This window comes from Rhipicephalus microplus, chromosome 6 (assembly GCF_043290135.1).
Source record: "Rhipicephalus microplus isolate Deutch F79 chromosome 6, USDA_Rmic, whole genome shotgun sequence".
Lineage (NCBI taxonomy): Eukaryota > Metazoa > Arthropoda > Arachnida > Ixodida > Ixodidae > Rhipicephalus > Rhipicephalus microplus.
This window is the reverse complement of record NC_134705.1, coordinates 74,354,333-74,376,339: the sequence shown is the minus strand read 5'-3', so window position 1 is coordinate 74,376,339 and position 22,007 is coordinate 74,354,333. Positions and strand designations below refer to the sequence as shown.

The following is a 22,007-nucleotide window of genomic DNA, read 5'->3' as shown; positions in this document are numbered from 1 at the left end:
AACCATGTCCTTTATGTAAGACAGGCACGAATCTGGCGACATTTCGCCAGTCGATTTGCCGAACAGTACACGCATCTTTTCTTTGCACGCATCCCAGCTGTGGCATGGCTTCAACTACCACTCAGCCTGTAGTCCTGACCCCCAAAGCAGTAAAATAGAGAGACGGGCGAGTTCGTTTGTATCCTATAGGGCGTACAAAATACAGCACAAGAAAAAACGCGTTCTATTGAGCTATTTTGCACCATTTTTTGAAAAAGCTTTGCCATTCTGTCAAAAAAAGCGACGATCTTTCATCTTGAGGTTGTTCAACATTTAGAGGAGAAAAACCAAAGGAATGCGGAGCCTTCAGTATTCACGTATAACATTTTACTTCATTCCGCACTCTGAGTTGGTAAGAAGTGTAAAACAGTAAATTTGGGATGACAATGACGAAATAAAGTTCAGAAATGAATGCGGAATTCAAGTGGAAAGTTTCACCGAAATTCTGCTGTTTTATTTGAATTTTACTTATGTCGAGTGGAATCAAGGAATATATGTGCAAAAAACTGACATATGTATATGTTCTAAGGTAGTCCCTCTACTTAGTAATATTTTTCTAGCAAGAGTGGACTAAAAACTCAAACATCCCGTTCAAAGCAAGGCATGACTAAGAGAATTCTTCACTTTGTTGGTAATATGTTATTCATACTGGACGAGGCTGATTATCCCAGGGCTCATTAATGTGAATGCACTGAAAGTGTTTCGTGAATGTGGCCTGCGACACAAGTGTATCCATGAGATAGCAAAAGACAACTAGCTGCATTTTAAAACCTATGAATGAGATTTTTCCCTAACCGTATGTGTGGGTTGTACAGCCCCGTATCGGTAAAACGCCTGGTCCAGTAGAGGTGAGTTCATTACACAAATGTGAAAAATAAAATTGCAGTGTCTTTTCTTCGAGGGGCTATGGTAAAGCCTTGTTATCACGCAATTGAAGAAAGCTTTTCAAAACAAGTAGCGCGGCTATCCTCAGTAGGTTTTCCGGAACAGGCCATCACACGAGCTGTTGACAAAGTTAAAAGGATAGTGAAGGACATGCAGCCTTAACCTTCAATGAACCGCTTCAGTAATAATAAAAAAACTGTGCGGTTCGGCCATACATTCATAAGTTTCCTCACGGTAAAAAAAAAGATTGCCTGGAGGTATGGAATTGGTGTTGTTTTCAGCGCCCCTATTAAGGCACGACATTAGTTTCAGTTGGTTTGCAAAAATTTTAAAATAGGGGACAAATAACGTAGCTTTCACCCAATAGAAGAATTGAAGTCCATAACATGCTGAGAAGGGGTGGTATATCTCATACGACTAACCTGTAAAAATGTGCACATTAATAGACGACTTAAATAGCATGCTAACTCACCAGGAAGAGAAAATTTTTCACACTTGTCAGATAATTGTAAATCATGCCACTGTGATCCCGTCTTTCGCGATGTAGATATTTTGTTATCACGTACAGGTAAACTAACACGCGAACCTACGGAAACCCCCAATAAAAATAGGTGTTCTAACAAATGCATTAGTCAATCTTCCGTGGCTCTAACAGATAGAAGGTACAGTTTTCTAAATTCTGTTTAGCCGTACTTTTCTATGTTTGCCTGCCAATAGCTTGGACATGCGCTATTATGGTTCCCAGGTACTTATACACTCTGAATATGGTAACCTATGCAAAGGTGAACTTTTTCACGTTTTTGTGCACCTTTAACCAAAGAGTTACATAAGTTTAAACTCTGCATTTGTAACCTTTCTACTGGTTACAAAATTGAAGGTTAAATCTTGTTTATGTAGAACACACCTTTTTCTTTCGGAATGTAACCTTCAAAAAGGTATACAGCAATCGAAAAGACATAAGTTACATTCAAAACGTCCTTTATTAAAATGTCCGTGCTTTCTCAAGGACTGAAAAGGCAACTCTCATATATGCTGCACTGTTACCTGTATACAATATAATACCCAAGCAGCAAAACGGCGGACAAAACCAAGACAAACAAAAATATCAGTGGAGTACAAGGCTACACACTCCTCTTTCTCAAGAGCAAAAGAAGATTCTTCAGGCGGTTTGTGAGCAGTCCACGAGGCACGGGTGTGTCCGGCAAGGCAATCTTTCGCAGCAGGACAAGGACTGGTGAGAATGCAGGCGGGTACTCAATATTTTTGATGTGATATGCCAGCAGGCAAAAAAATGAGGGCCCGCTATATATTTCTATTAGACATCCGGATTATTTGCTCAGAGCTTCCAGCGTAAACGCAAGTGTGTTCAGGACAGGTATACACATGGGGTGTAGTGATTTGCACGTCATCCGGTAGAGCTATCTCTAAAATATCACAATAGCGCCATAAAGAAACAGCACGGCAAAAATCCTTTCTCAGCATACTCAAGTGAGATTAAAAAAAAAACAAGAATTTGGAGCATTCTTATATGACTGTGATAATTAAAGCGAAATTCATATTGTGAGAAAGCGCTTCATGCAGTAGTAATTGATAAGTGTATGCGTCTAGTAATCATTCCACAAACCTCGTTGATAAGCGTGTGCCTTGAATGGCCTTGCAAGTGCTTGATGATGTCGATGAATTTGCATTCACGTTGTTCTCTGCATGAAAACGCTTCCGACACTGCTCTTAGCTTTCTCTCCAGGTCACCAATGCTGCTTTTAAACCTAAGCTCGACTTCGATGCAAAGCTGGAGAAAAACAGTCAAGAGAAAGCAAGAGTGATCATTAATATTAACGACAAAATAAAGCTTTCTTTCAGTTATCCCTCATGATATCAGGACGTAAAGCAATACAATATTAATTTTGACCATTTAATAACAATTATACACTGGATAAGTGCACTGGTCCCCCTCACGATTTGAGATTTGTAGTAACAAAATGTTAGTTTTGGAGCAGTTTGGAGCACCTAAACATGCATTTCGGAGCACTTAGCGACTGCATGCACACTGCTTAAGACTATTTCAATACTTGGATTTCCAAGCATAGCTCTATAGTACTGGCATGCTCCAGAGCGATACTCCTGTGCCTTTAAATTTGAAAAAGAAGGTAACTAATTTGTTTCTGCTCGTTTGAAAGAATAATACCCAGCCTGTCATGAGAGCCTGCACAATTTTCGTGTTTGATTGAGGAAGGTGCCAAGACCTTGGTTTATACATCTCGTGAAGTTTCCAAGCCAGGCCGTTTCGTTTTTTAGCATGGGTGTAACGAAACTAAAGAAAACATTTTTATATATGGGATCCCCGTTGAACAAACAAGGTGCTTTTTTTTGCTAGGATGCTAATGAATGCGTGATGTTCTGCTGTGCTGAATACCAATGAGGCTCTCAGTTCTGCATTTTACTGGAATATTTTTGCATAGAGCATTTCCCTTTCCAGTTTTCCATCTAAGTACGGAAGGGCTATTCCAAGTTTACAGCGTGTGGATTACTGCAAGATCAATATGTGCGACAGACAAAGGATCATGCGCTACGGCTGCGTTATGCTCGAGGCTACTTTTGTGCCAAAAATGACACGGATCATTCGCTAGACGACCTCGAGCGCGAGAATATATGTCCTCGGCGCCCGCGACCTCTAGCACTGTGCGGGTGTTCACGTCGAATATTCCGACTATCGCGTACTGGATATACCATGGCCTCCGAGATTAGCCGATCTCAGGGGACATGGTAGCGCGGCCACTCGCAGCCAGGCAAAAAGGAGGCGCTTTGGCTCGCATTGATGCACCGAGAACGCTATGCCTGAGCGCTTCAGCTGAAACGACCTCGCGCTTTCTCCTGCATCTAAAGTAATGCATCGACGACGGCACGGCCTCCTAGGCCGCCATCACGTCGCCCTTTCCCTCTATCATAGCGATTCGAATGATTCGTCCGCTCGCTATTTGAGTATTCGCGCACTCACAGCAAGACGTAGTCGTATACAGAACACATTGCTTCAAAATAGTGTGAGATTAGGCGCACTGGTGACACCAAATACAGCTTAAAATGAGAAAAACCTGAGCTTAAACACGACTCAACATACGTTTCATGTAGATGAACACGTGCTATCACCCCGCCACGGTGGTCTAGTGGCTAAGGTACTCGGCTGCTAACCCGCAGGTCGCGGGATCAAATCCCGGCTGTGGCGGCTGCATTTCCGATGGAGGTGGAAATGTTGTAGGCCCGTGTACTCAGATTTGGGTGCACGTTAAAGAACCCCAGGTGGTCGAAATTTCCGGAGCCCTCCACTACGGCGTCTCTCATAATCATATGGTGGTTTCGGGACGATAAACCCCACAAATCAATCAACACGTGCGGTCACGCATAAACCGTTTTTATTGATCAAGTGCGCAAATATACCGCCTGCGCAGAATCAATCGACTCGTAAAACAAAACATTCAGTTAGAAGAGGTTCGCTTGTGCATGACTCGTGAGCTCCTTCCGAAGCTGTTTTTTTTTTTTGCTCTATGGCTCTGCACGGCGGAGCACACTACGGCAACAAGATTCACTGGCCGTGCGATTGCAAAACGTCTCAAGTAGCAAAGGAGAATTTCGATAACTGAGAGCACAACTTACCGGGACGCTTCTGTTACACGTGACGTCTGCAGAGCACTAATATATTGACGCATCTGTTTCGCATTGTCGCTAATCTTGGTCATGACCTCCGAGATCAGGCTGAGCATGCCGTCTCGGAGGCAAAGTTTCGGTGCATTTAGGCAATAAAATGCGCTCCTTTATCACGATGGTAGAGAAAATCTTGCTTGGCGCAATTCGACCTGAGAGTAGGATAGGAATTTACAGAAGTCACAGTTGATTTGATTGATGATTGATATGTGAGGTTTAACGTCCCAAAACCACCATATGATTATGAGAGACGCCGTAGTGGAGGGCTCCAGAAATTTCGACCACCTGGGGTTCTTCAACGTGCACCCAAATCTGAGCACACGGGCCTACAACATTTTCGCCTACATCGGAAATGCAGCCGCCACAGCCGGGATTTGAACCCGCGACCTGTGGCTCAGCAGCCGAGTACCTTAGCCACTAGAACACCGTGGCGGGGCAATTCACAGTTTTATATATCAGTGACCTGCTATTCCATGCAGCAGAATATTAGAAAATGCCGGCATGCATTCTTTGCCATGCATTCTTTGGACTCGGAAATAGACTTGCACTTACAGTTTCTTCTAGCAAGAAATACTTGGGCAGTGGATCATCGTGGTTTTTCCGGCGTTCTTCGTACGTCACTTTAGGAGGGCCTGCATCCTTTGTGTGTCAAGCATCACGCGCTAAAATGGGCCGCTTTTGAGGCCTGAAACACATTAAAAGAATGAAAGTGACTACGAGTTACGAATGTTCAAAACTATGTAATCAAAATTGCACATAAAAACAAACCTGTTGCTCGGCAACAGCATTCTTCTTTGTGATCTCAGTGGTGGGTGAAAGAACAGTGACATGCGCTCTTTTCAATTTTCTGTAATTCCGCACCTGTCGAGCCGCAGTCAATCTCTTGATGAATAGGCTCTGAAAGAAATTAAATATGCTTGCGACCTTCAAATTAAAAACTGTTTTTTTTCTACCTAAAGTGGCACATATTTAAAAGTCATATGCACTCTAAAGACATTAACTTAGAACAGCTAGCACCACCAAATTTGCTGCATTAGTCCTTTGAGGAAGTAAAAATGAAACAGAGCACACTTGTAAACCTCTGAATGCCGATGAGAGACAAGGTGTGCTCTGACATGAATCAGTGAAGCCAACAGAACTGCCTACAACGATTAGAACAAAAAGTATACTTTCATTTGAAAGGAGCATCAGCTTGTTATACACAGCGCTTTTCAGAGTACTTACATAAACATGGGTCCTCGTAGCCTAAAGGTGCTCTTCAGGCTCATCCCGCAGAATCGCAGGGTATTTCGCGGCGAGTGCTTGACCAAGAACTTTGTAGATTGAGTGATGCTCCCCCTTGTTCCCAGTGGTAATGAGATTATTCTCACTAAAAGAAAAAAATTCAGATCCTTCTATCCCTCACCACAGAAAGATGATGCACAATATCAGCAAGGACCACTGATATAACAGAGTAGCACTTGCGACCTAATTCAAGGTTTAATCACATGCTGGCGCTTTGATGTACCTTTTTCCGCATTCGAGAAAACATTTGATATCTAAAAAACACAGCGCGAGCACCTGCCCATGCACTGTTATAAGCTCCACTGTGCATTATCCGAACCAGTGGTTCATGCAAACTTTCTTAATGGCTACAGAGCCATTCAGGAATGGGTAACCTGTAACTTTGTAACCAAGGTTGTAACTAACCATACGACTTAAGCTGCGTGCTTTGGTGTATATTTAGATCTAAAATTAAGAGCTGTGAACTCAATCTAAAGCAGCAAAACAGAACAGCATGGTTGCACAGCGAAGAGGAAAACTTACTCCAGAAACAAGGTCAATTCTGCGCATAGCTGCCGGGAATTTTTTTTTTGCAGCCTTTCTGAAACTGCTTTTTCTTGCAGGACAGGCTGAACGCTGTCAGAGAATTCTGCCATATTGTGAAGGAGCCAGTCACGAAATTCCTAAGCAGAAAGAAAACAAGCTTTATTCACAAGGGATCTCTCACACCAAGTACATGCTGCATTTTATTCGCATGAAGCAACGATAGGAATAAAAGGCGCCAAAGTCACAGGCATTACAAGAGAGGTGACTCATGGATACATTTTGTGACAGCATAAACGACATCATTTCTGGCGTAAGTATAATGTGGCCAGTGACACGAAAGCAGTTCAGGTTTAATCACAACACTGTGCGGTGTCTTCAGCAGCGCAAATGCATTCAGCCGTTGTGAATAGCTCACTTTGGCTAAGACCAGAAGAGAGATGAAAGTCTTGCCTGACCAAGGTACAATTGTTTCTATTTCGCCAAACATCGGAACCTCATTTTGTTGAAATACAACCACATCAGAAACAGAGATTCGCACACCAGAGACAAAGGCAGAATGCATGGACATAGCTGTCAGGCCAATACCACAAGGGTCCAGTCCAGATGGCAAAAAAACCGACGTCAAGCCCACTGGTGCACCTACATTTGTTGCAGTAACACTTTCTGTAGCTACCAGCTTGGGCTGACGAGGCCCCTCCGACAAGTGATTGCACATTCTCATCTTATAGTAATTGGCAACAGATAATGGAGTGTTTTTGAAATTCCAGAACATTTTGATTTCGGAATAGCATTTTTACTTTCAAATCGCATGGTTCAGTGGTCGTGGGAAGGAACACATTTTCGTATTTGAGAAACCATATGCACCAGCATGTTCAGTTTCGGTTTGAATGACTCAGAACAATATAGTTGCAAAAAAGCTCGTAATGGCGCGCTACCATGCATTCAGTCTCCCTGAGTGTATGTGGGGAGATAACAGGAGAAATGAATCATTGTGTGATGACACACAGCAGCCGAAAACATTCGCAATGAGGACCTTGTGCAGCCTCTTCAGGCATATGTCCATCGATAATAATGAGAAAACACAAAAAAGTATTTAACTGGAGCTTGCCGAACATGGAAAGCTGAAGTCTGACTCAAAGTTCCGGGGGTAATTACTTTTACTGACATGTCTATGAAAGCAGAACTGTGACAAGGCAGCATTCAGTTCGCTGAAACTCATCCACATTGCCTCCCTGACAGCAAACTTACTCAACAATGCCACCTCAAGAGGAACGACCCCCTCTAACAGAATGTGCATTGGGTCATATAGCAAGTCTGTGAGGAGTGAGAAATTAGCGATTTCGGCAAGGACAGATCTTGGCTTAATTTCGCACTGTGCTGACAATGAAGTACGGTCCTTATTTGAAGTTTCTGCCCCAAGCGCTAGCAAATCTTGGTACTGGGACTCTGTACGTAGTGGGCATTGTATTTCATATTCAAAGTTGAGAAAATCAGTTGTAGGAACTTTGCACATCTGGCACGCCAAACGGACATTCTTACTGAAGCTTTCTTTAAAGCCTGCTATATTTTGGCATGCCGAGGAGTCCCCAATATAGGCGAGCCAAAACCAAAAAAGACTTCTTTACCACAGGCAGTCTTTAGTGCACAGCCACTTTGAAGTCAATTTAACGTGGAAACAAATCCTTGAAGAAGCAAATGCTTTGCTTCTTGTGATTTAAACGAATTTGCTTTTCCCACTCCAAGTAAGAATATGCTGGCTACTTTGGATGTTTCTGACGGTGGAACGTTAAAAAAAGAGACATAAGACAGAGTTAGCTTGCCTCTACGGCCTTTTTTCATGCCTAGAGGATTGGTCAATTCATTATCATCGCTGTACAAAAGCATCACAATAGTGTTCATCTGATAAAAACTTGCAATTGGGTGCATTTGAAAACGTGTTCCGTCGGTGAAATCTCTGAGCAACGCATCATTTGACGTCTCCAAAGCACACTGAAAAAGGTGCGCATAGCTCGGGTGATGTTGCAAGTTCTCAATCAGTCTCTTCAGTGGCACAAAGTAACCTTTCTCAGCATGCCGAAGCTTCACTTCCTCTGCTGGAACAGGAATTTCTTGAGAAGCATATAGTGCGTTTCTTGATCTGTCATTTTCAACTGCAGGCACATAAACGGATGTTCCAGCAGTCGATAAAATATCTTTTTAACCCCACAACAACTGCATCGACTCCCCCTATCGGACATGTATAGTGCGACTCAAGCTGTTTTGCCAGACATTAGAGCTTTGTGAGGATATCTGTACTAGAAAATTCGTCTACCGCATTGTGCACATCGTTCTCCGCATACCCTGATGCTGCATCGAACGAGCCACTGCATACATTTGCGGCCGTAGAAACAAATGTCTGCCTCTGAGCCGGGGACACGCTCGGTTGCTCTTTGAGACTACTCGTAATTCCACAGTCATTCATTTGAGATGATGCGCATCCGCTGTCCGTATGCAGTTTGTACCGAACCATGTTCAGGAATCTCTTTCTGCACCTTGTGCATATCAAATAAACCTTGCTCAGGTGCAGCTCCCATACATGTCTCACAAAGGTGTAAAAATATCTTGTGGTAAATGTGCACGCTGAACTTGCGTGTTTGCCGACCTTGCTGGCTTTTAAAGACCGAGGTGCTTCACCGACGCTTTCCCGCGGTGCTGAGGTAGAAGGAAATGCTTGCGACACCCCTGCAAATACCGACGACACTAGTTGTACACACGTGCAGCAAAATAAATCTCTCTTTCTGTCTCTTTATATATATATATATATATATATATATATGTATATATATATATATATATATATATATATATATATATATATATTTATATATATATATATACGGCTTTAAAGTTCTAAAACGGTATCATTACAAGCGGCTGCCACGTAACAGGCCCGTAGCCAGAAAGGTGCCCCTCCCCTCCCGAAATTCTAATGGTTGTATGTGTTTTACTGAAAATTAATAAAAATGGATGTGTTTCAAGGCTTTTCGAAAGTGCCTTCCCTTCCCGAAAAAATTTCCTGACTATGGATCTGCCAAATAATATGCAATAGCTATACTTTCTAACAGTTTCATGCAAACCATAACTAAATGAAACGAAAGTACACCATTAAGTTTATAGAAACGACAGCTCTACTTCATAAGCAATGCATTAGTGAGAAGGCAACGGTAACAAGCACTGTTCGGTGGTTCGAATATTATTGGTTCCTTTCAATATGGTTCTTAAGTGGTTAATTCGTAATATTATTACTCCTTGAAGAAAAATAGGCAATATACTAACACGCCACCGTCTACTATTTGCCGTTGTGCTACGCGTGTGTTTGCAAAGAATGACTAGTTGGTTGCAGCACAACTTACTTACATGGCAGGCGACGCCAAGCTGTTCCTCAAGGTCTAGCTCATGTTCTGATGATAATGGATGGTCTTCCGAAAACATTGTATCATATGCAATGAAAAGATGCGATTTAATGCCTGCCAAGGCACTCTAGGCACTGGTTCCTTGTAACGCACTATCCTCGTTAGCCATGCTCTTGTGGTCTTGTATATAGCTATACATGTTCATGAATTATGCGCCAGAGAGTGGTCAGAATAACTTTTAATGTGCAGCGGCGTCAAAAATTTAAGAAAACACTTCACCGCCTTATGCTTTTTAGACATCTGCACTAAATACCTTATCATGTATCCAATACCGGATCAGTAATTTCGACGTTTTCGAACAAAGTTTTGTTTTCAAAGCTGCGATTTCATTAGCATCAACTGCATATGCCACTGGTGTCACAGAACGAGCGCTCAAAAAGGGCGCGCCGCCAAATTCTCGCGACGAACCGCCGGAGTGACGCCGCGAGGTCAACGAAAAAGAAAGAAAAAAAAACAAACATCTAAAGGCTCCCCGGGCGCGCGAGCCTCTCCTCTCGGAAGCGTGGCTTTGCCGACGAACCTCCTCACCCCACATCGGCGGCCGAGCAAGCACTGGAAATTTATAGAACGAAAGGGGCGTGTTATGCCGGGTTGAGTCATGTGTCGGGGATGGCCCTCGTTCGGTCTCGTGCTATCCCCCAGCCTTCGCTGCGCATCGCGCCGACGAAATGAGAACTTTCTGGAATGTCGCGCGGAAGGTATTTAACCGAGCAGCGGAGACGAGTGATCAGGAGAAGACGGAAGTTAGCGCCAGAGCGCGTAGGGTATCCCGCCATGTAGTCAGCGAAGGTTTTGTCCGTAGGGACAAAGCAGGAGAAGACGTGAGGTTTCCTGGAAGAGAAACTTCGAAGGAGAAGACGGAAGTTAGCGCCAGAGCGCGTAGGGATTCCGCCGTGTAGTCGGCGAAGGTTTTGTCCGTGGAGACAAAGCAGGAGAAGAGATGATTTCCACCTGAGGGGTGACGACTCGAGCTACAGGCAAGAGTGTGTGTTTACCGCTATCGAGCGAAGACGCGTGGCAACAGCGGCGTGTGTGAAGCCGACGTATTTCCGGTGAAGAAGTTGAAGCCTGGAGAGTGGCCAATTGAAGACGCGAGGTTTCCTAGAAGAGAAACTTCAGCGAGGTTTCCTGGAAGAGAAACTTCAGGGGCACCGGAACGACAACAACGCTGGACTTTGAGTGAGTGATTCTCGGAAGAGCATCATCCAGACTTTTGTTCCAAGAACTTTGGACTGAATAGGTTTTCTATCTCTTTAGTCTTTAAGTGTCTTGGTTGTTTAATGCATGCCACTGCATTGTAGTGCGTATTGTTGTCTGTGTCCGTTGTGTTGAGTGTGGCTGATTGTACTGTGTAGTACGTTCTTTGATTGGTGACATATTGTATGCAACTATTGTGGAGGGTGCATACTTGTGTATTGCTTTGATCTGCCATTATTGAGAATATAATTTTGTTTGTTTATCAACTCTCGGCTCTGACTCGTTCTTTGGGCCACAGCCGGCGTCCGCTGGTGTGCCAAAAAGAACCACTTCTAAATTGTCCACGCTTTCGTGGTGCGGTTCGGGGGGCCGGTACTTCGGCCCTTGTAATTAGCCCGGCGATCGCATCCCTAATTAACGGGACCTGTGACAATTATTCTGGCGTCCGCGACACAGGACCTTTTGGTGCACAGTGTGTCCAAAGTAGTGAGAAAGAGCCTCGAGTTGTTGATACTGCTATCGGAACGATTTTGTGTGTTGCGCAGTGTTCTCGTTAACGGGTGCAGGAGAGTGTTCCGATAGACTGATTTAGGCAGATATTTTTTTCACACGGCAAGGTTTTATTTGCGGGACAAAATGGATCTCGAAAAGTTAGTAGCTCTTGGTGAGAAGATGGGTCTTTCTGGCGCCGAACTACGGAAGTGGGTAAGCCAGAAGGAGAAAGAGGTGGTGGAGAGAGAGAGGTTGGCAGCTGAAAGGGCCAGGGAAGAAAAAGCAGCTGAGTTGGAACGAGAGAGGTTGGCAGCTGAGAGGGTCAAGGAAGAAAAAGCAGCTGAGTTGGAGAGAGAAAGGCTGGCCGCTGAAAGGGCGAGAGAAGAAAGAGAAGCAAAGGAGCGACAGCTGAAAGAAGAAAGAGAGGCAAAAGAGCGACAGCTGAAGAAAGAAAGAGAGCAGCAATTCAAGTTGGAGCTGGAGAGAGAAAAGTTGGCAGCCGAAAGGGCGAGAGAAGAAAGAGAGGCAAGGGAGCGACAGCTGAACGAAGAAAGAGAGCAACAATTAAAGTTGCAGCTGGAGAGAGAAAGACTGGCAGCTGAGAGGGCGAAAGAAGAAAGAGAAGCGGAGATGGCTTAAAGGGAACGGCAGCGGCAGCACGAGATGGAACTTGAGCGGCTCCGTTTGCAACAGCGAAGTGAAACTCCGGTCCAAGCTAGAGTTGAAAGCAGCGAACGGGAGGACCACAGCTTCCGCTTGAACCCAAGCAAGCTGCTCGTAGCGTTTGATGAAAGGAAGGACGACCTTGACGCGTATCTTCACCGATTTGAGACGATTGCGAAGAGCCAGAATTGGCCGGAACATCAATGGGCAACTGCTTTGAGTACCTGCTTGAGTGGTGAAGCGCTCAGTGTGTACGGCAGGCTGACGCCGACCGATGCAGCCAACTATGCAAAGGTGAAAGCGGCTTTGCTGAAGCGATTTAGATTTACCGTGGAAGGATTCCGGGACAGATTTCGGACAGGAAAGCCAGCTGATGGTGAGACGGCTACGCAGTATGCCGCCCGACTTTGTCATTATTTCGACAGATAGATTGAACTTTCAGGGACAGCGCAGGAGTACGATGAGCCTAGAGAGCTCCTAATTAGAGAACAATTTCTTACTAGTTGCCACCCAAGCCTGTCGCTGTACTTGAAAGAGAGGAAGGCTGAGTCACTTGAAGGCATGTTCGAATTGGCTGATCAATTCTTGGAAGCGCAAGGTGGAACTAATTTGGCCAGAGTCAAGAAGGGGTGTCCTGAAGATTCGAAGAAATCGGCTCCCGAAGAAAAGAAGCGTGCACCGGAGAGCACTCCGGGTTGTTTTCTGTGTAACCGAGTCGGTCATCGCGCGAAAAACTGTCGAACGATCTTTACGAGCCCTACGGTAGTAAAATGTTTCAAGTGTGGTCAGACTGGGCACAAAGCAGACGCTTGTCGGAACAGAGTGAGTCAAACTCACCAGGTATCCTGTGTGCAAGCGGCACCGAAATCTGATAATAATGCCGTCACCGATGGATTCGTAGACTTGAAGAATGGGGAGAAAATTCCTATTGTGGGTGCTGTAATGTCAAAACAGCCAACCGGTGTTACGAAGGGAATGCCAACGCTGCCTGGAAAGGTTGCAGGCAAGAAGATTACGGTTCTAAGAGACACCGGTAGCTTCACGGTTATCGTGCGGAGAAATTTGGTACGGGAAAGTGAGTTGACAGGCAGAACGAAACCGGTTTGCCTAATTGACCGTACGGTTCGGATGCTTCCCGAAGCAGAAATTGAGGTTGACACCCCGTACTTCAGCGGGAAGGTTACTGCTTTATGCATGACGACCCCCTGTACGACCTTGTCATCGGAAACATCGACGGGGCACGAGGACCGAATGATCCGGAATGTTTGGGAGAAGACCCTAAGATAGAGCCCTCGCCAACCCAGCGACCGCGAGATACAGTGGAGGAGCAGCCCGTGACGGATCTCACTAGAGCCCAAGGTGAAGCCGCGGCGCAAGAGACAGTGAATGAGAAGATGATCGTGTTGAATGAGTTCACGGGCCGGGCAGCTGGACTTACGTCGGCACGACCTCAACCGACAGGCAGTGTAAAGGCGACGGAGTCGGCCAGCCGGGCCAAATGTAGAGACATGAACAAGCTGGTAAATAAACAGACAGGACCCGTCGAATGTTATGACCCGTTAACGGTGTCGGAAGTGACAACAATGGCTGAGACGCTGCCTCAGATACCGTTGTTGGAAGGGGCTCGCCGGAACAAAACGAGCAAAAACAATAAGGAGAGATCGAGAGAGAACCGCAAGAAAGGGCGCAAGCGCCGCTCGAAATGCACAGGATAGGTGCTGAGGCGGAACCGAATTGTGTTTGGCAGGGCTGAGTGCTATATGTTGTGTTAATGTTCTTGTTATCCTGTGTCACAAGTGTCGAAGTGTTTGTGTTGTGACGTGATGTATAGTATTGTACAATTGTGGTAATGAGAGGTTTGTATATTTGTATTGTTTGGAATGTGTGATGAAGCGTTTTACTCATGTACCAGCGGTTATATTTCATGTGTGTGAGATTGAATTGAAATGTCCAATCGTATTGAGTGATATATTGTGAATGGGACGTGTCATGAGCGACGGACTATGTTACAGCCTTTGAGAGTGTGGGGACTGTTCGCGCTCGTTTGTGTGGTTTTGAATATTATGAGATAATATTGTTAAAGTGGGGGGGCAGTGTCACAGAACGAGCGCTCAAAAAGGGCGCGGCGCCAAATTCTCGCGACGAACCGCCGGAGTGACGCCGCGAGGTCAACGAAAAAGAAAGAAAAAGAAAACAAAAACATCTAAAGGTTTCCCGGGCGCGCGAGCCTCTCCTCTCGGAAGCGTGGCTTCGCCGACGAACCTCCTCACTCCACATCGGTGGCCGAGCAAGCACTAGAAATTTCTAGAAGGAAAGGGGCGTGTTATGCCGGGTTGAGTCATCTGTCGGGGACGGCCCTCGTACAGTCTCGCACTATCCCCCAGCCTTCGCTGCGCATCGCGCCGACGAAATGAGGAGAACTTTCTGGAATGTCGTGCGGAAGGTATTTAACCGAGCAGCGGAGACGAGAGATCAGGAGAAGACGGAAGTTAGCGCCATAGCGCGTAGGGATTCCGCCGTGTAGTCGGCGAAGGTTTTGTCCGTGGAGACAAAGCAGGAGAAGAGATGATTTCCACCTGAGGGGTGACGACTCGGGCTACAGGCAAGAGTGTGTGTTTACCGCTATCGAGCGAAGACGCGTGGCAACAGCTGCGTGTGTGAAGCCGACGTGTTTCCGGCGAAGAAGTTGAAGCCTGGAGAGTGGCCAATTGAAGACGCGAGGTTTCCTAGAAGAGAAACTTCGGCGAGGTTTCCTGGAAGAGAAACTTCAGGGGCAGCGGAACGACAACAACGCTGGACTTTGAGTGAGTGATTCTCGGAAGAGCATCATCCAGACTTTTGTTCCAAGAACTTTGGACTGAATAGGTTTTCTATCTCTTTAGTCTTTAAGTGTCTTGGTTGTTTAATGCATGCGACTGCATTGTAGTGCGTATTGTTGTCTGTGTCCGTTGTTTTGAGTGTGGCTGATTGTACTGTGTAGTACGTTGTTTGATTGGTGACCTATTGTATGCAACTATTGTGGAGGGTGCATACTTGTGTATTGCTTTGATCTGCCATTATTGAGAATATAATTTTGTTTGTTTATCAACTCTCGGCTCTGACTCGTTCTTTGGGTCACAGCCGGCGTCCGCTGGTGCGCCAAAAAGGACCACTTCTAAATTGTCCACGCTTTCGTGGTGCGGTTCGGGGGGCCGGTACTTCGGCCCTTGGAATTAGCCCGGCGATCGCCTCCCTAATTAACGGGACTTGTGACAACTGGTAAAATGCCCATAGATCAAAGTTTTTGACGCGTCTTCATTCTTACAGTAATACGTAGTACTAGAAAACATGCAAGGTTACGTGGTATTAGCCTACGGTGCTGAACTATAAAAATCAAAAATCTATCGTGTCATTCCTGTTTCGGCAGGCAAATGTGGCTTCGGTGTGAAATTCGATGCATCGATCACGCGAGACATGAAACGGTTTCAGTATAATCACTGAATATGTACGCACGTAACAAACTTCACCGATGGCTCGAGAGGGCCATAACGTGAATAAGGTTTTGCGACATTATTTGCTAAGGGCACCCTAAATCTGGCGTTTTGGCTTACTCTCCATACTGCACTGGAACCTTAGTCGAACAGGCTGACTTAAATGTTCAGCTAAGCATGGACTGCGCAGTGGCCACACAAATACGATTATTCGTGCCCGCAGTTGGCCTGTGAAAGGTTGCGACACATAACTCAATGTACAAGGAGCAAGATACGCAGAGATTTCGAGAAATCATTTCAAATAAACTCCGGCGCCGTAAAACGAAGCGTGCGCATTCGTGAACATGCGAAAGCATACAGAAACAAGCCATAGAAAGAGGGAGTGGCAGCAAAATAAAAACTTTTTTTTGGACAAACAAACATTCTAATAATCATCATATCTGTGGTTTTACGCCCCTAAACCAGATATGAATATTGGAGACACCGCAGTGGAGGGCTACGAAAATTTCGACCACCTGGTGTTTTCTAACATGCACTGACAACGTACACGGGCTTCTACCATTTCGCTTCCACCGAAATGTGACCGCCGCGGCCGGAGTCGTTCGTACCCGCGACCTTCGGGTAGGCAGCCGAGCACCCACAGAACCGCCCCAGCCGACAGAAAAAAAAATCCAAGTGTGCTGCGCCCACTAACCTTTCGAGTGCTCAGGCTGCGCGCTCTGCGTAGGCACTTCAACAACTCCACTGCCTTGTTCTATACCACCTACGTAGAATACACAATGAAATAAGAGACAGAATTGTGTCGTAACAAAACGTAAAATTCTGTCACGCTATCGATGCCGTCTGCACAGTATGGTGCGCTGAACCCTCAGAGAAACAGTTTCGTTTGTGTTGCATAAAGCCTAATTCTGTGGGACCACACAATAAGTATATTCACTCGTGCCCCATGCGTATCGTCAAAAGCTTACGGCGCAGAGCTCACTTCAAAAGTAGAAAGCACGCACAGAGTTCTAGAACTCTGGTTTAAAATATTGATGCCGCAGAGATGCACTGATAGCCTGCGCATTTATGACTACACCAAACCCCGTAATCCCCGCAGCGCATGAGCACACATGAGAAGGCGATATTGATTTGGAGAAGCATAATCACCCTACTTTTCAAAGATACCACATGACACCATGACACAGCTGCGCTGCCACTCTGCTATAAAAAGGAGCCCAGATAGCAGATAAATCGACAATATCTCTCTACACTGTGTCGCGAGCAATAGGTCAGTCATGCGCAATGATAAAATGACTAAAACTCACACACACACACACACACACATATATATATATATATATATATATATATATATATATATATATAAGGGAAAGAAGTGTATACCTAAGGGCTCGTTTTTCGTGTTTTTAACACAATAATAATGAGATATAACAGACAGTAATGCCAAGGAATGTACAGGGGAAGTTATTAACATTAATGGAATGTAAATAAGAAGAAAGAAAAGTGGATGAAAAAATTACCAACTGTAAGCAGGAATCGAACCTACGATATATATATATATATATATATATATATATATATACTGCTTAGGCAAGCACTCTAACAACAAAATTCACAAACGAGGCCGCTCTTACCAGCTGAGAATTGATTGATATGTGAGGTTTAACGTCCCAAAACCACTATATGATTATGAGATTGATTGATTGATTGATATGTGGGGTTTAATGTCCCGAAACCACCATTTGATTATGAGAGACGCCGTAGTGGAGGGCTCCGGAAATTTCGACCACCTGGGGTTCTTTAACGTGCACCGAAATCTGAGCACACGGGCTTACAACATTTCCGCCTCCATCGGAAATGCAGCCGCCGCAGCCGGGATTTCAACCCGCGACCTGCGGGTCAGCAGCCGAGTACCTTAGCCACTAGACCACCACGGCGGGGCATATGATTATGAGAGACGCCGTAGTGGAGGGCTCCGGAAATTTAGACCACCTTACCAGCTGAGAAAGGTTCCGATGTCACAAGTATTGAATTCAGGAAGACCTCATATGGCGTCGTTGTATCTGAAACAAGAGCCACTTACCCAAGTCAGTTATTCGGCCATGAGCCACTGGGCAGTGGTTGCAGTAGTCGCAACGAATCGCGTTTGCTGTGGAGTCTTCCGGTGAGCAAAAAATGACGTAACGCCGACAATCACAAAAAATTTCGTTGCAGCTGCCACGCAGCACACACCACTTGTCTTAGCTGCTAAGCGGCACCACTGGTTTCACGCAACGCACACAATCCCAAGGAAGCGAATTGGAAACAAAGTTTGCAAGCACCGCCAGAAAATGGCGTGCCTCACGCGTGCTGCACGGGCGATTCGGCGCTGCACGCTGCATGCTATGCACGCGGTGCATATGCGCTGCGCCTATCGGGGCGGCGCCTTCCCGCGGTCTAGACTCAATGGCGCCGAACGCAGCCGACCGCCAAGCGGAGGAGAACCCACGCTTGCGGCTGCGGTATACTTTCACCATGCTTTTACCCTTTCTTTGGCGAGGGACGCGGTTAGGCTGTGTACACATAAGTTACAGCGTTGTTCATAGGTTACAACGGACAGGTTACACTGCGCTTTTCGCGCTGGTAACGTATGCATTGCTCGAAATGTGGATTTTGTAACTTTTAGGCAGCGCAAAATAACGAAACCATGAAAATGAACTCCTTTGTAACCTTTATTTCGTAAGTTACTCACGCCCAAAAGTTGCATTACAAGTAACCGTATTTAGAGTGCATGTTTTGTTCCGTTCAAAAATGAATTAGTTGATAGGTAGCACTCGTATGTATCTTTCTTGTTCTGTCTTTAGTGAGTGCTAAAAAGTTATATATATTTACAGCGAGTTGTGATGAAATGGTTCTTATTCAAAAGAGGTGAGCGAGGGTCGTTCGCGGTGGTGCACGGTGATCTTACCAAGCCTCTTCGTCTTCCTTCCTTTGTCTTCTCTACCTTTCAAATGTCCGTTACATTCCCCCGCAAGCAGACGAAGCCCGCAGGGCGAGTTGTGATGCACAAGGAGGGTAGAAAGGTTTCAGGTGAGCAATGTGAGTGAGCTGCGTTCTGGTCGATCGTCGACCATTGGACAAAAGACGAGCTATTACGTAGGTGAGCTGCCTGAGATGCTCCAAAACTACAAATGGGCCTGAATATTGTGACAGAAGCTTTTGACACAATTTACGCTTGCGTTGCGGTGTCCAAAGCAACACCAAGTCACCCTTTTTGAATAATACTGGTTCGTGACGGTCGTCGCATCGTTCCTTCGAACGACGTTGAGACGCCAGAGTTCGAAGACGAACTATTCGGTGGTCTTCTTCCGCGAGGCACAAGGTGTTCGATACAGAATCGTCCTTGTGTAGAATAAAGGGTAAGGAAGTCTCCAGAGGCATTAGAGGCCACCTGGCGTACAACAAATAAAATGGGCTAAAGGTTGTTGTTTCATGTTTCGCCGTGTTGTACGCGTACATGATAAAAAGCATCACGTCATCTCAGTTCTTGTGATCGTAGGAAGCGTACATGAAAAGCATGTTGATCAACGTTCTGTTTGGCCCCGCCGCGGTGGTCTAGTGGCTAAAGTACTCGGCTGCTGACCCGCAGGGCACGGGTTCGTATCCCGACTGCGGCGGCTGCATTTCCGATGGAGGCGGAAATGTTGTAGGCCCGTGTGCTCAGATTTGGGTGCACGTTAAAGAACCCCAGGTGGTCTAAATTTCCGGAGCCCTCCACTACGGCGTCTCTCATAATCATATAGTGGTTTTGAGACGTTAAACCCCACATATCAATCAATCAATCAACGTTCTGTTTGTCCGTTCAACGAGGCCATTTGTCTGCGCATAATATGACGTGGAATGACGGAACTGTGTCATGCACATGCGAAGTAATTCTTCAACGGTATCAGCAGTGAACTGGTGGCCACAGTCGCTGATAATAACACGCGGTGGGCGATGGCGAAGGACCACGTATATAGTAGAGCAAGAAGACTGCCACGGATGCAGCGGTAGAAGAGGGAACAGCTGCGGTTTTGGCATACCGCGTAAGATGATCTACGCAGACGATTATCCAATGGTTTTTATTGTTAGATAACGAAAACGGACACAGAATGTCAATTCCGACTTATTCAAAAGGCATGCTGGGTGGTGTTAATGGCTGAAGGGGACCTGGTGTGGCGGTGGCCGGGCGCTTCTGACGTTGGCACGTCTCGCAGCTAGCGACGTAACGCGTTCTTGTTTCGTACATCTTGGGCCAGTAAAAGCGTTTCTTCGTGCGGTTCAGCGTTCGTATGAAGCCGAAATGACCGGATGCCGCCTCGTCAAGCATAGCACGTAGAAAATCGGAGTGAAGGCTCTCGGGACAACTAACCGAAAAGGTGCTCCAGGTCTGGAGTAGTTAGTTTTGTAGAGCAACTTGTTTCGAACTGTAAAGCGACCACTGTGTTGGGAGGTGCGGGCGGCGGCAAAAAAAAGGATCCAGGTTGAGATCGTTGAGTTGTTCTCTCAGGAAGTCAGCCGCGTCGGGGAACGTGGTTGTAACAGCGGCAAGGCAGTCGTCAACATTCCCGGTATTGCAGTCGGTCGTCGCAAGAGGAATCTGGGAGAGGCAGTCTACGTCAGCGTGACGACGGCCACTCTTGTACGACATCGTAAATTCGTATTTCTGAAGTCGCAGTGCCCAACTTGCGAGGTGGCCAGAGGGGTCACGCAAACCAACCAACCAGCATAACGAATGATAATCGGTAATTATCTTAAATAGCTTCCCGAAAAGATAACAACGAAACTTTTGCACGGCGAAAACAGCGGCCAGACATTACTGTTCCGTAACTGTGTAATTTCGTTCAGATTTGCAGAGGGAACGGCTGGAATATGCCAAGACATGCTCTGCACCACTGTGACGTTGTACGAGCACCGCTCTTGCCCCGATACCACTAGCGTCAGTGTGGACTTTAGTAGCGCAAGATGGATCGAAGTAACGCAATAATGGTGCGGACGTTAGTGCAAACTTAAGTTTGGAGAATGCGGCATCACACTCTGGTTTCCAGTTGAAGGTCGCATCTTGTCGAACGATGCTTGTCAGCAGGTACATGATGTCTGCAAATCGTGAAACGAAACGACGGAAATATGAGCATAGGCCTACAAATTAGCGATGTTCTCGTGCAGACTGCGGTGGTTTGAAAGAGCTCACTGCTTCTATCTTGCGAGGATCGGGTCTGACGTCATCCTTGTCGACTAAGTGCCCCAGCACGAGAGTTTGATGTTCACCAAAATGACATTTTTTTGGAATTCAGAAATACCCCGGCTTTTTCGATGCAGTCGAGAACAAGACTGAGACGGTTGTTATGTTCTTTAAAGGTTGGGCCAAAGATCACAACATCGTCAAGGTAGCACATGTATATTTACCATTTTAGACCACGTAATACTGTGTTCATAAATCTTTCAAAGGTGGCATGAGCATTAGAAAGGCCAATAGGCCTGACGTTAACTTCAAATAGGCCATCCGAACTTACGAAAGCAGTCTTTTCTTTGTCGCCGGGATACATAGGTAGTTGCCAATAACAAGATTGCAAATGAAGCGGTGAAAAATAGGAGGTGGCATGCAAGCAATCTATGAGGTCATTAACGCGCAATAAGGGATATACATCTTTCTTCGTCACAGTGTATAGACGTCTGTAATCTACGCAGAACTTTCTTGAAGCATCCTTTTTCTTGACAAGAATTACCGGGGCAGCCCACGGGCTGGACGACTCTTGCACGACACCTTTGTTCAGCATGTATTAACTTGTTCGGCAGTAACAATGCGCTCAGAGGATGACACTCGATAGGGCTTTTGGTGGATGGGATGTGCAGAGCTTTTGTCTATTCTGTGACGAGCGCGGGACGAAGGTAACTGAGGAGATGCATCTCCATGTTTGAGGTCGAAAGCAGCAAGATGCTGGGAAAGAACCTAAACAAGCGCTTGCCATTCTGTCGTACTGAGAGCCTTGTTGATCATACCGAGTATTACTTCTTCATTATTGCGAATACCGCAAGGAGAAGAAAAGGTGGTTAGGTCCGCAGCCAGTGCCGCTATCCAGCTGCATGAGGCTTCATGGAAGAGAGCTATCTTTATCCCGCGAGGCAGCACAACTGACGTGGCAGAACGATTCAGCGCCCACAATTTCGCTACTCCTTTTGTCATGCACATGACAGAACAGGACTCAAGTATGTCCTTCTTAGAACAGTTCTTGCGCAGAGGTCCCCCTACAAGGTCAACACAAGCAGCATCAAGCGCTGTAGA

At 45.9% G+C, this 22,007-nt stretch overlaps 2 pseudogenes; both read right to left on the bottom strand.

The window, feature by feature from the left end:
- Window positions 1-2,226: 2,226 nt before the first annotated feature.
- LOC119168621 (uncharacterized) lies at window positions 2,227-6,621 on the bottom strand (annotated as a pseudogene).
- A 58-nt stretch (window positions 6,622-6,679) lies between these two features.
- The window catches only part of LOC142761721 (uncharacterized), a 76,356-nt pseudogene continuing 61,028 nt past the window's right edge, over window positions 6,680-22,007 (bottom strand).